At 43.0% G+C, this 13,332-nt stretch overlaps 2 pseudogenes; both read right to left on the bottom strand.

The window, feature by feature from the left end:
* Window positions 1-248: 248 nt before the first annotated feature.
* LOC119810719 lies at window positions 249-582 on the bottom strand (annotated as a pseudogene).
* Window positions 583-9,144: 8,562 nt separating this feature from the next.
* On the bottom strand, window positions 9,145-9,616 carry LOC119810602 (annotated as a pseudogene).
* Window positions 9,617-13,332: the final 3,716 nt, after the last annotated feature.

Here is a 13,332-nt window from a genome sequence, read left to right as displayed (position 1 = left end):
ATAACACACAGACATAATTGTGGGCAAAACACAGATCACATAAAAGTAAATAAATTTTAAAAAACAAATAGAAATACAACTGGGCGATGGTGGCACATGCCTTTAATCCCAGCACTCGGGAGGCAGACATCAATCTCTGTGAGTTAAAGGCCAGCCTGGTTGTCTCTGGTACCTTCTGCTGGTGGTAGTAGGCGTCTTTTCTGGTAGCTGCAGCAGCTTGATGTGGGGATGAACAAGCCACCCACCCATCACCTCTTCTTGAAGCCGTATTTTTTTGCGTTCATAGAACAGGTCTGTCTTAGAGCTCCCCAAATTGACAATCTTGGGACAACCGTCTCTATCCTTCTCCTGGATGGTGCACTCTTTACAGTAGTAGGCATCGGAGACTCTGGGACCTCCACAGATCACACACTGGCCCTGGTAAGACCCATAGTTACACTCGTCAAATATGCGAACAAGGGTGCAGGGTCACACGTAGGAATCACAAATTACACACTTGCCATCGCATTTTTCACACAATCTTCCGATAGCGACACCAGCCTGCTTACAGCAGAAAATCAAGTCTGGATGATGTTTAGCCATAACTCTTTCCCCAGCCAGCAGCCGGAAGCTTAGCCAGTCTCTTTCTTTTTAGGAATGGTTAGAGGCTGGGAAAGTAGCTCAGGATACAGCTCTTGCCTGGCACACTTGAAGCTCTGGATTCCTTCAACAGCACCATTCAATAAATAAATAAACGGTATTCAGGTGATATAAAAAATAGAAACAAAGAGACCTTAGACCTTTGCTTAAAGTTGTAACAGTGTAATCCCACTAAACAACAGAGATTCAATCTTGGAAAGTTTTCTAGATAAAAGGAAATCCTTTGACATCAACCATGACCTCTCACTCTAGTCAGTAGTATAAGTAACAGGATTTCACTGTGTAGCTTTGCTATCCTAGACCTGGATCTGTAGACCAGCTGGTCTCAAACTCAGAGATCCATCTGTCCTGCTCCCTCCTTATTGCTGGGATTAAAGGCATGAGCCACCACTTGCCTGGCACTATTTTTCAACTCAGAGACTTTTCCATGTTGGTGGGATTCACCTCATTGTTGTTACATTGCATAATGTGGGGGTTGTTTTGCCATAGTGATGAATATGAGTAGTCACTTCTACCACATATATGGGATGTGTGCACAGAGACTGACCAGAAAGGACGTCAGGAGTCCTGCTTTATCAATTTCTGCCTCATTTTTTAAGACCAGGTTTCTTATGGAACATGGAGCTAGGCTAGTGCCCAAGCCCCAGGGGACTGTCCTGTCTCCAACCTCAACAGTACTTGGTTGTAGGTGCATGGGGACTTTGTTTTGTTTTTAAATTCTTTTTTATGTATTTTCATCTCAGGTCTTCATGCTTGTGTAGGAAGCATGCTTACCCATCTCTCTAGTGCACCCCGTTCTTTCTTTTAGCCCTGCACTTTCATGTTGTTATTGTTTTTCTTTGGTGTTTCTGTGTAGCTTGGCAGTCCTAGAATTTGCTCTGTAGACCAGGCTACCCTCAAAATCAGAGATCTGCCTGCCTCTGTGTTCTCTGTGCTGAATTAAATGTCTGTCACCACACCCTATTTTGTTTTTTAAACAAGGTCCCTACTACATAGTGCTAGTCCGTATTGGACAGGCCCTCACTATATAGAAGTTTTGCTACTGACCATGAATTTGAGGCAACCTATTTGCCTAAAATTCTGCCTCTTGAGTGCTGGAATTATGAGTATGTGCTTCTAATTTTCTATTTTTGCTTTGTTTCTATTTTTTGGGAGGCAGGGAAGCTCAAGACAGGGTTTCTCTGTGAAACAGTCCTGTCTGTCCCAGAACTCCCTGTATAGACCAGGCTGGCCTCAAACTCAGAGATCCGCCTGCCTCTGCCTCCCGAGTGCTGGGATTAAAGGCGTGCGCCGCCATTACCACCCAGTTTGTTTTTCATTTTTGAGACAGGGTCTCATGTAGGTTGGCCTTGAACTCAGTCCTCCTGACTCTACCCAATTACACAGTTGCATGGAAAAAATATTTTGTTTCTCAATAATAACTCCACTTTGGTCAAAGAGGCAGCAGACTAATTCTTATTGATTTAGACAAAGACTTTGCGTTTAACACTTACTGAGCCTGTGATGGGCAGTGTTCTAAGTGCTCTCCAGAAATAGTTATAATTTAGCATTGCCCACAGAAGTTTCAATCAACCATGTCCAATGGTTCCTAGTACTTTTTAATCCACCAGTTGTTGCTGACCTGGAGGCTGTTTCCTGTTCCTAGGAGGACTGGTGCCCCAGAATACCCTCGATGGAAACCGTGCTATTGGCATCACAGTCCTCGGCCTCCATATCTGTTCCCTTGGGAGGGGTAGCAGGTGTGAGTGCTCTAGGGAGCCACCTGTTTTGTTCTTTAGCCAGAAAAGAACAAAATTTCACAAGACCAAGTGTAGAGTGATGGAAAATTTTCAAGTAAAAATGCCTGATCTGGATTGACCTTGGCTGATGAACTCACTGTTCCAATCCAGAACTTGTTAATATAGCCCTTCTCTGGCACTACGCAGAAATCCGAAGAAAGAACATCACTGTCATGCAAGGATAGGGCCGAAACTGACAAGATTACAGCGGACACAAATGGAGGGTAGCAGCCTGTACAGACCAGGACTCCTGAGAGTTAGCAGAATGAGGGAGGATCTAGAGTTTAAGACCTGACTAGGCTACCTAGCCAGAAAGACACCCAGCCAAAGCATACGTGTTTGATTTATACAAAATGTAAAGACAAATGGTTATGGAAGGGAGGGTTGTGCTTTCTCTTAAGGAAAGATAAGTGTTCCAAAGAAGTCAGTAAGCAGGCTTCTAAAGAGCTGGCAATTCACATTCCTGATTGCAAAAGGTATGTTCTATTTGTGCAATTTCAGTGTGTGCTAGCACCAGGTTTCTCTGTGTATGCCTGGCTGTCCTCAAACTCACAGAGATCCACCTGCCTCTGCCTCCTGAGTGCTGGGATTAAAGGCCAGTGCCCAGCTGAGAGAAGCTATTTTGAACAGAAAAGAAACCAGATTTTCATTTTTTTTAGAAGAGAGAAAAAATTACCCCATAGTTATTGAAGAAAACTGGAACAGCATAAGCAAAAGAATGCAAAACCAAAATGAGGCAGAAGCAGGTGGACGGTGGAGAATTCAAGACAAGCCTGGTCCTCTGGAAGAACAGTCAGTGCTCTTCATGGCTGGACCATCTCTCCAGCCCCTGCTTACACTTAAATATAATAATAATAATTCAGGCATTTGATTCTTTTTATTTGTTGTAGTTTGGGATAAAGATATTATGTATCCAACGACAGCTTCAAACTAGTCCTCCTTAGCCTCCTTGTTAGGACCCTAGCTGGCCGGGGAACCTGGGAGAGCAAAGCCTAAATATGAGGCAGATTGAAGTCTCATACCATAGACAACTTTATTCAGAGCACCAGATAGTTTATTTTCTGAGCGTTGCAGTGTCATATAAGCAAAATTCACCTGAGTTCAAGCTGCATACAGTTACAAAAGCAAGGCACATTCATGAAGGTTGAGGTTGTATATAGTCACAAGGACAACCCGAGCTTGGAAACATCTTTGTTTGCAAAAGTGGGAATGTGTAAATCCCCAGCAAACCCACTCCTATTTCCTACACCTGGGGAGGATAACGAGATGCCATGAGAGTTTGCTAAGGGGTCTCAGGAATTGGGTATAGGATAGGATAAACATGATACAGAACCAGTTAGATGCCACATCTGATCAGCTGCTTGTCCAGTCCAGCGGTGAAGAGCACCAACAGCAAGAAGCCTCTCCACTCCAAGCAACCAAGAAAGTGTAAGAGTGTGCAAACCTGTCCTTCAGGTTTTAAGTTGTTCCGTAGGCAGACAAAAACCACACCTTAGGACTTGCTGCCCTCCCCCTAAAAGTCATTGGCTAACTGGATCAAACTCTCACAACACTTCCCCTTTATTTATATTATATTATATTTATAATAAGATCCATCAAGTATTGTGCAGAAGAAGTGATAATAGCATAAAAAAATGAAACAACAACCAACAAGAAGAAATCAAGCAAGAAACACTAAAAAATGGCAAATTACAGAGATTACTCCAACAGATGTCCTATGCTGGGAAGTCTGTGTTGTACCTAATATGCTCTAGCTAAGATGAGAGGACTGTAACAGTAACTACCTAATCTTCAAACCCATCAAAGACCCAAGGAGGAAAATATTACCTGAGTAAGCAGGAAGTGCAAGCAAACAACTTCCAAAAGATGCAAGAAATGACAGAAACAGCTAGCTGCCTGGACAATCACCCAAGGTTTCTCTGTAGCATTGGGACCTCCAACTTTAGCTTTAGGCCTAGAATATCTAACAGATCATTTTCAGAAGCAGGAAAATCTGAAAGACTGTCCTACCCTGTCTTAGCAAGGTTCAGCAGTCACTTTCCCTTGTGGCCTGCTTGTCCAGATTGGACACCTTGCTTACTGTCAGCAGGTGAGGCAGGGGCAGTTCTTTGCCCAATAGGCCAGTTTTGCAAGGAGAAAACAAGCTCCATGTGCAGTGTCTTCAATGCCCATTATTCTCTTGGGAGTAGATCAGTGCTGCCAGGAGCAGTCGTGTCTCACATCAACAGAAATCTGTTATTAAAACATTTAAATGCTGTACTCTGTAGGTCTTTGAAGTGTTTGAAGATTACCTATCTACACAGAATACAACTTTGTGTGTCTGGAGAACCTAACCAATAAATTATAATTACAACAAACCTGGGTAAATATTAACCTGTAATTCTTTTTTTTTTTTTTGGTTTTTCGAGACAGGGTTTATCTGTAGCTTTGGAGCCTGTCCTGGAACTAGCTCTTGTAGACCAGGCTGGCCTCGAACTCACAGAGATCCGCCTGCCTCTGCCTCCCAAGTGCTGGGATTAAAGGCGTGTGCCACCACCGCCCGGCTTAACCTGTAATTCTTTTTTTTTTTAAATTTATTTATTTATTTATTTATTATGTATACAATATTCTGTCTGTGTGTATGCCTGCACGCCAGAAGAGGGCACCAGACCCCATTAGAGATGGTTGTGAGCCACCATGTGGTTGCTGGGAATAGAACTCAGTACCTTTGGAAGAGCAGGCAATGCTCTTAACCTCTGAGCCATCTCTCCAGCCCCTTAACCTGTAATTCTTAATAACCTACATAGCTTAAAGACTAAAGCTTCACATTAAAGTAATCTGTAAACAGATGTACAGTAAGAACAATGACCTTGTGACAATATACAAAAATATCTTTTTTTTGAACAACTTAAATTCTTTTTTTTAAAGATTTATTTATTTATTATATATACAGTGTTCTGCAGGCCAGAAGAGGGAACCAGATCTTACTACAGATGGTTGTGAGCCACCATGTGGTTTCTGGGAATTGAACTCAAGACCTCTGGAACAGCAGGCAGTGCTCTTAGCTGCTGAGCTATCTCTCCAGCCCCCAAAATATCTTAATCAGAGGTAGAAATGTACAGTGCAATATGACAAAAATATCCTTTAATTTGCATCAATATACAAAATATCTTTAACAGAAGTAGAAACATATACAATATGACAAAAATAATTTTACGTTTGTTATCAATATACAAAAATATTATAAGCAGAAGTAGGAACATGTACAGTGTTATAAATATTAATTTTGAATTTGTAACAATATACAAATTATCTTAAACATGAAAGGGAAATAATTTTACATTTGTATTAATATATAAGAATCCATACCATTGCCGGGCGGTGGTGGTGCAAGCCTTTAATCCCAGCACTCGGGAGGCAGGGGCAGGCGGATCTCTGAGTTCGAGGCCAGCCTGGTCTACAAGAGCTAGTTCCAGGACAGGCCCTAGAAACTACAGGGAAACCTTGTCTCGAAAAAAACCAAAAAAAAAAAAAAAAAAAAAAAGAATCCATACCATTGCAAATTATCTAAAATTGATAGCTGCTATTTTGATTTATAAGTAGATACAATAATCTAAACTACTGTCTCATACTATCTGTCCCATTTTTCTATTTTATAAGAGATTACTGAGTCTAACCTTTATTGTTCCACTCCCAGCCATATAACAACTTGTAACCAACCCTAACAGATGACTATTATGCATAACCCAAAGAAAAACCAAACACCCATTCATCCCACCTATTGGGAGAGGGGGCATCTATTATTAGAATTGCTTCCTGCTGTCTAGGGGGCAACTGTATCTCTTTTGGATCCTGTAAAAAAAACTAAGGCAATGGTTAAGTCTAGGATTTAACTCAGGACTAGATGTAACATTTATAGCCAGTCTCTGATTAATGATTAAAGCGTATCTGAAGTTCTTAAGTTCCTTCTAGGGTACTGTAAGAAGTTGGAACATCTATGCTCAACGATGGTGGTGCATGCTTGAGAATCAGAGGTAGGAAGATCTCTGTGAGTTCAAGGTTAGCCTGGGCTACAAAGAGAAACCCTGTCTCAAGAAAACCAAAAGTCAAGATTAGTCCTGGTGAAAAAGTGAAAGTATCTCTGGGCCTGGCACTCCAGGGGTGTTCCCTATGCTTGGGGGAGACAGGCACTCCGGGGGTGTTCCCTATGCTTGGGGGAGACAGTGGATCTACGGAAGTCTGAGGTCAGCCTGATCTACAGAGTGAGTTCCAGGACAAGCTCCAAAGCTACACAAAAACCCAGTCTCGAAAAGCCAAAACCAAACCGAACAAACAAACAAAAAGGCACCATTATGAACCAGGTAGAGTTGCTGTTGGGCCCCATCTTCCTTCTGGAGACTTTAGAAAAGTCTCTGTTAGAAAAATCATTCACTGTGGAAAACTTAAGCATTATTAATATCAAAACGTTTAAATTTTAAGATAGCACTGTATCTAAAGGAAGATTCTAAAGAATCAAAAATAAGAACGGTGAGAAACAGAATTTTGGGGACATAAGTGTTCTGACAACAACAGTCCCTACATTTTTGGTTTTCTTCTGTCCCACACCAGGTGGCTCTTCTGCTATGAGCCAGAACCTCTGAATTTTTCTTTTAACAACAGGCTTGGATTTAGAGAAGGAGAGAGCCAAAATACAACGCCAAAACTAAAGCTAGCTTTAGTTTTGAATTGAGTCGGGACTACATAAAGACCACCTGATAACATGACTGGAGAGACCAGCAAACCAAATATTTTGAAAGGTATGTGAATTTTTACCCTGCTGATAGTATAACATTAGGCCAGATCATTCCTTTTCTTGGTAAATTTTTTTTGGATAGTTCTCCTTTTTTTTGTTTTTTTTTTTTTTTTTAGATTTTATTTATTACATATACAATACAGTGTTCTGCCTCCATGTCAGAAGAGGGCACTATATCTCATTGTAGATGGTTGTGAGCCACCATGTGGTTGCTGGGAATTGAACTCAGGAACTCTGGAAGAGCAGTCAATGTCTTTAACCTCTGAGCCATCTCTCCAGCCCCTAGTTCTCCCCCCCTTTTTTTTTGTTTTTGGTTTTTCGAGACAGGGTTTCTCTGCAGCTTTAGAGCCTGTCCTGGAACTAGCTCTTGTAGACCAGGCTGGTCTCGAACTCACAGAGATCCGCCTGCCTCTGCCTCCCGAGTGCTGGGATTAAAGGCGTGCGCCACCACCGCCCGGCTTCCCCCTTTTTTTTTTTTAGATGCTTATTTGTCCAAAGGTTTTTAAATTCCTCAAGATGGATGTTTTTATTTTCCTGGAAAGATAAAAACAGAACCCTGCCCTGAACCTAATTGGGTGAGTTTTTTCTTTTCAACAAGTCGAATCACCACATCAGTTATGAATTATCATTCTCATAATCAATCAAGCCAAACCTTTATTCATTTTGATGATATTCATAGCTATTTTTCACCTGTGGAAACAAAAGCAAAACACCTTCCCCAATGTAACAAATATTGTTTCCATTCTGAGGTCAACACATCTTTGAAGTATACAGGCAAAAAACCTTGAACCCTGTTCCAAACATTTAAGGCTGCTGTACGGCATAAGGACAAGGTGTGATGTAAAATGTAGCTTGACTACCCACATCAGCACGCTGGCCCTCACCATGTATCTGATCTTGGGAAGCCTCAAAACCTCTAATCTTACCTTGTTCAAGGGCCTTAGCTTCTTTTCCCCAATAGCTTTCACACTGTAACTAATGACCATATTTTAATATTGCTGAGACTAATTGATTCCAGTCATTTGGGGGGATCCTATTCCTACAAGAACAAGTATTTAAAAACTGTCTCACATATGCTCAATGTCTATCATAAGAATCCATTGCTTCCTTAATATCTTTTACATCTCTTATATGTTTAGGTTTCCATTGGCAGTCTGCATATTCTTTGGGGTAATTGTTATTTGTTGGTCTTCTCCCCCCTTTTTTTGAGACAGGGTTTCTTCTGTGTAGCCTTGGCTATCCTCAAACTCAGACCCACCTGCCTCTGCCTCCCAAGTTCTGGGATTAAAGCCCTGTGCGCCACCACCACCCGGCTTGCTTTTATAAACATTAATAGGAAGAATAATTGGATGAGACAAGAACCCTGGGTAGCTCATATCTAATCATATGATATAATAAAGGTAAGGTTGACTTTCCTCTGACTTCTTTCATCTGTGTCTGAACATTCTTTTATCAGTCTTAGTAAGTTCTTCTGAGGCTTGGAGTCTACTAGTCGTTGCTTCCCGTAATGTCTGAACCTCTTGAATAGTTTTCGTGCTTCCAAAGCCTTCATTAAATCAGTTCTTGGTTTTTTTTAAACACTTATTTATTATGTATAGTGTTCTGTCTGCATGTATGCCTGCAAGCCAGAAGAGGGCACCAGATCTCATTACAGATGGTGAGCCACCATGTCGTTGCTGGGAATTGAACTCAGGACAGCAGTCAGTGCTTTGACCAGCTGAGCCATCTCTCCAGCCCTAGATTCTTGTTTTGATCATTCATATACGTGTCTAAAGTTTTTAACTTCTCTCTCAAAGCTGCCTTGTCTTCCTGAGTGACTATCTGTACAGCATGCAAAGGACTTTCCAAATTCCTAATTCTTTCTAGTAATTTGTCATAACCTTTTTCAATTGCCTGTACTTTATCAATTTCTCATTGATATATTGCAAAGTCTGTACCATCTTAGTCAGATTCTCATTTTTTTTGAAGGTTTCAAAGGTACTTTATTTTTTCTTCAATATGCCATATTTTAGTGAATACATGATTCTTTGACTTGGCATCACTTATTGATTGGTTTTGAAATAATTCCTTGATTATTGCACCAGCTGGCATGACTACTGATCTCTCCATTCCTTGGGGGTGACTCTGCCAACAGGTGACAGGTTCCATTCTATTCCAATTTGTGTTGCTATATATGTCCATGCAGAAATACAGAGAGGCCTCCAGCTGCTAATATAGCATTTCCATATTTGTTGTGGAAATTAGGTGTCCGCTTCTGATGGCTGTGTCTTGACACCACCTGTTGAATGCTTCGAACTTGGAGCCGGCTTAGCGCGTTTTTGGCAAAGGGCAACATCGCGGGAAGAGAAGAAGATGGAACTGCGGTGACGACCGGTGCTGCCTCTGTGCAGATTCGACCCAGCTCCAGATTCTCATTTTTATCACTGATATCAAACCACTTTTTAAAGGATAAGATATGAATTACCGGATTAATAACAATTATATCTAGACATGTATTCATCCCAGCTAGGCGGCATCTCTCTCCTAGCACTGCATCCATAGCAGAAATGAGGTCTCTAATTGCGTGAATGGTGATGTTACATGCTATTGGCAGGAAAATTTCATTAAATTATTTAAAGTTATCAAATAATTTACCTCTGTTAAAATCTTCGGAAGATTGTTGTAGGTGTGATAATCTTAATTGACCAGCAGGCACGATATTTTAGGCTGTAATAACCATGTTTGGCCAGCAGATGTCGCAGTTGTGGCGCCAAAGAAGGCCCTGGAACTCTGATCTGGTTTTGTGGTCTCAAGTTTGCCCTGTATTTCAGAGCAGAATTTTAACTACACAATTTTGATGAGAAAGAGAGCCTCAGGCTGAGTGCCGGGTGGGCCCGCAGGCACACGTAGGGGTGCCAGGAGGCAGCTCGGACTAGGGCTGCCTGGAACTGCCACCCAGGCAGACGCCTGCAGGTGCAGCGGCTGGCAGAGACCAGGGGCTGTGTGCCGCAGGCGGCAGGGGACGGGGCAGGGGGCCGGAGGCAGCTCGGAGGCTGGACAGTGGCGCCACAAGCCGCCACGAAGCCACGCGGGCTGGGAACTCTAGGCTGAGGCTAATGCCATCACCGAATGGCTCTGGAGTGTTGTGGAGCGAGGTAGGGAGGAGTCCGGCTGGGAGCGACTTCTGACCCCGAGCTCTCGTGTACGCGAGCCGGACTTTTCCGGCTTTTCCAGCCCTAGCCGGAGGCCCCGGGCCTCCTGAGTGAGGCGAGTCGGCGACCGGCTCCGCGAAAGCGTAACCGCGCGTGCCCGGGAAAGAATTGGCACTCCGGGCAAACTGGCAGGGACAGGGAGGACGGGCGGGTGCGCGGGGAGTTCTGCAACCAAGGGGCTGGCTCTCGGGAGGCCAAGGGGACATGCGTGCACCGGGCGCCCGAGGCTGTGAGCGCTGGCCCTGCGACAGCCTGCTGAAGTGGCACCAGAAGATGAAGGGAGCCAAAGGATTACTTTACCGTTTATTATCAAGCAAAACCCGTGCTCAGCAATCACAAAAGACGGGGAATGCGAAACGGGTCACCAGTAGCTCAGTCGCTGCACCCAGTCGCAGTTCTTGGACCAAAAGCGCCCGCGCATCCCTCCGCTCCGCCTTCCCAATCAAAACTCCGCCCTTTAAACCAATCACCTCCTTTTCATTGGCTAGCGGACCCGCGCGACGATTTCCGGTAACAAAAAAACGACCCACGTGGTGGAGTAACAGAGATTACAAGACTTGTTTTCTTAAGAGTTTTCTCACAAGCCCTCAGAACACACAGCTTTATTCATGGATGTTTTCTGACATTCCCAAATGCTGAAATTATATATGTGAACTGCCATCACCCCTTCCCCCCGTCAGACAGTATTTCTCTGTGTAAAATTCCAACCTTCTTGTATTTTGCTTTGCGGACCAGAATGATCTGCCTCTGTCTCCTGAATTAAAGGTAGGCGCCATCACTGCCCCAGCTTCACTTTTTTTGTTTAATGGAGGGAAAAAAAAGGTTTATTCCGTTTCTTTAACGTGTATGAGAATTTACCTGCATGCCTGTGTATCATGTATGTACGGTACCCAAGGACGACATAAGAAGAGGTCTGACTGGGCAGTGGTGGCACACGCCTTTAATCCTAGCACTCAGGATGCAGAGGCAGGCGGATCTCCGTGAGTTCGAGGCCAGCCTGGTCCACAGCACAAGTACCAGTCATACTCCATAGCTGCTGAGAAACCCTGTCTTGAAAGACAAAAAAAAAAAAAAAAAAAAAAAAAAAAAAAAAAAAAAAAGAGGTCGAACTGGAATTGCAGTTATGAATGGCTGTGAGTCATGACATGGGTGCTGAAAACAGAACTTGGGTCTTCTTCAAGAGCAATAAATGTTCAAATGTTGTTAACTACTAGTCAGCTCTTCTAAAGTCTTTTAAGGAAGTTCTATCCCAGCCTGATCTTAGTTGAGGTGGTTTTATTTCTTCAGCTCGTCCTGGAACTCACTCTGTAGACCAGGCTGACCTTGAACTCGCAGAGATCCGCTTGCCTGTGTCTCCCTAGTGCTAGGATTAAAGGTGTGCACCACTACCGCCAGGCTTGAGGTTGCTTTTGAATTCTGTTTCTTCCTGTTTCCACCTCCCAAGTGCTAAGATTGTAGATGGGTATGTGCCACTATTCTGGCTTTTTTTTCCCTCTTCGGTGTGAGGCAAGGGGGGTTATTTTGGCTTAGTTTCTTTTCTTTCTTACATATTTATTTTTCCATTTTAAAAATGTGTTTATTTATATTTATTTTATATACTATAGGACCCAGCCATAACAAGCTCAACAGAGGCCTGAGTCTTGTTAGTTTACCCTTGTTCCAGGAAAGACCACAAACTGGGACCACCCAGGTACCACCCAGGAACAGACCAGCCAAAGGAAATTCCTAATGTTCCAACCATTGTAGATAGGATCACCTGCCAGCACACATCCATCGCTGTTCACCAGGACACCCCTAGACAAATGTCAGCCAGCCAGGGGTCCTTAATCTTAGAAATCTCTCACCCCAGCCTTTGCTATTATAAAAACCCAACCCCAACTGATCTCAGGGCTCGCCAATGCCAATCACTCCAATACGTTGGACACACAAGAGTCTGAATTTGAACTTGAATAAGAATAAAGGCTCTTTGCTTTTACATATGCAACTCAGTCTTTAGTTCATTTTTGGGGACTCTGTGATTTGGCCATAACATACATGTATAGGAAGTTTTGCTGGCATGTATGTTTGAAAGTATGTACGTGCAATGAATGTGCAGTTCCTTAGAAGGCCAGAAGATGGTGTCAGATCATAGGTTCTAGAACTATAGTTACAGACAGCCATTAGCTGTTCCATGGGTTCTGGGAACCAAACCTGGATCCTCTGAAAAAACAAGAGCTCTTAAGTGCTGAGTCATCTTGCTAGCCTAATGGTTTTCAACCTGTGGGGGGTAATCCCACAGGGGTCACATATCATATATTCTGCATGACAGATATTTACATTAAAAATCATAACACTAACAAAATTACAGTAGCGATGAAATAATTTTTATTGGGTCACCATCTATAAACATTAGGAACTGTATTAAAGGGTAACAGCATTAGGAAGGTTGAGAACCACTGCTCTAGTTCCCCCCTTTCTTCTTTCTTTTTTTTTTATGTTTTGTTTTGTTTTTTTTTGATATTTCGAGACAGTCTCTCTGTGTAGCTCTGACTATCCTAGAACTGACTTTGTAGACTAGACTGACCTCAAACTCACAGAAATCTGTCTGCCTCTGCCTCCCAAATGCTGGGATTAAAGGTGTGTGCCGCCACCACCACCAGGACTTTTCTTATTTTTTCGAGACAGTATTTCTCCGTGTAACAGTCCTGGCTGTCCAAGGACTCACTTTGTAGACCAGGCTGGCCTCGAACTCACATTGCTCTCAGCCTGCCTCTGCCTCTGGAGTGCTGGAGTTAGAGGCGTGAACCACCACCACCTGGTGGAATTATATTGACTTCTCTAAATTCCTTTCCTAACCCCAGCATTAGGGGTTGAAACGAGTGCTAGTTCCATACAAGATAAGAGTTCCACCACAAAGCTACATCTCTAACCTTTTGTTTGTTTGTTTGTTTGTTTGATTTTCAAGACAGGGTTT

The sequence above is a fragment of the Arvicola amphibius genome, chromosome 3 (genome assembly GCF_903992535.2).
Source record: "Arvicola amphibius chromosome 3, mArvAmp1.2, whole genome shotgun sequence".
In the NCBI taxonomy this organism is placed as follows: Eukaryota; Metazoa; Chordata; class Mammalia; order Rodentia; family Cricetidae; genus Arvicola; species Arvicola amphibius.
The sequence above is the reverse complement of the archived record's forward strand: the minus strand, read 5'-3'. Positions and strand labels throughout refer to the sequence as shown.